The sequence below is a fragment of the Leuresthes tenuis genome, unplaced genomic scaffold (genome assembly GCF_036924035.1).
Source record: "Leuresthes tenuis unplaced genomic scaffold, fLeuTen1.0.hap1 SCAF_24, whole genome shotgun sequence".
Lineage (NCBI taxonomy): Eukaryota > Metazoa > Chordata > Actinopteri > Atheriniformes > Atherinopsidae > Leuresthes > Leuresthes tenuis.
The window spans coordinates 29,605,280-29,605,859 of NW_027325378.1; positions in this window are offsets into that span (position 1 = coordinate 29,605,280).

Consider the following 580-nt stretch of genomic DNA (forward strand, 5'->3'; position numbering starts at 1 on the left):
TCTGATTATGTTTTTAGTCATATTTATGCTGAAATTTAGGAAATTTTACATCCAGTCTATAATCAATAATCTTACACCACCAGATGTAGGATACATTTTAAAGAAAAGATGTTTTTTTTATTTCCAACTGCAGCATTAGACAAGTTCTGAAACCACAAACCAAGTTCTAAGACTTTAACACACATACGCACACTTACAGACTTACACACTGTAATCCATACACACTCAGTTGATGTTGAACAATGGTTCAACACAATGGTGTGGGGAGATGAGACAGTAAAACAAAACAGGAGTCACATCAATCAAAAAAACAAAATACATAATTTAGCAGAAGTTCACAATAATCACAATCATCATCCTTAACGGATACAAAATATAAATTATTTCCACAGTATACATTCTCTGGAGTAAGACCCATAAATACATGTTTAAGAGCTCCAGCTAGGTATGTACAGAGGTCCATGCTTCCACAATATTTATACATGACAATAAATATTGGATATAGTCACAATACAGCTTCAAAATGGATATATATATATATATATATATATATATATATATATATATATATTTTCTAAAA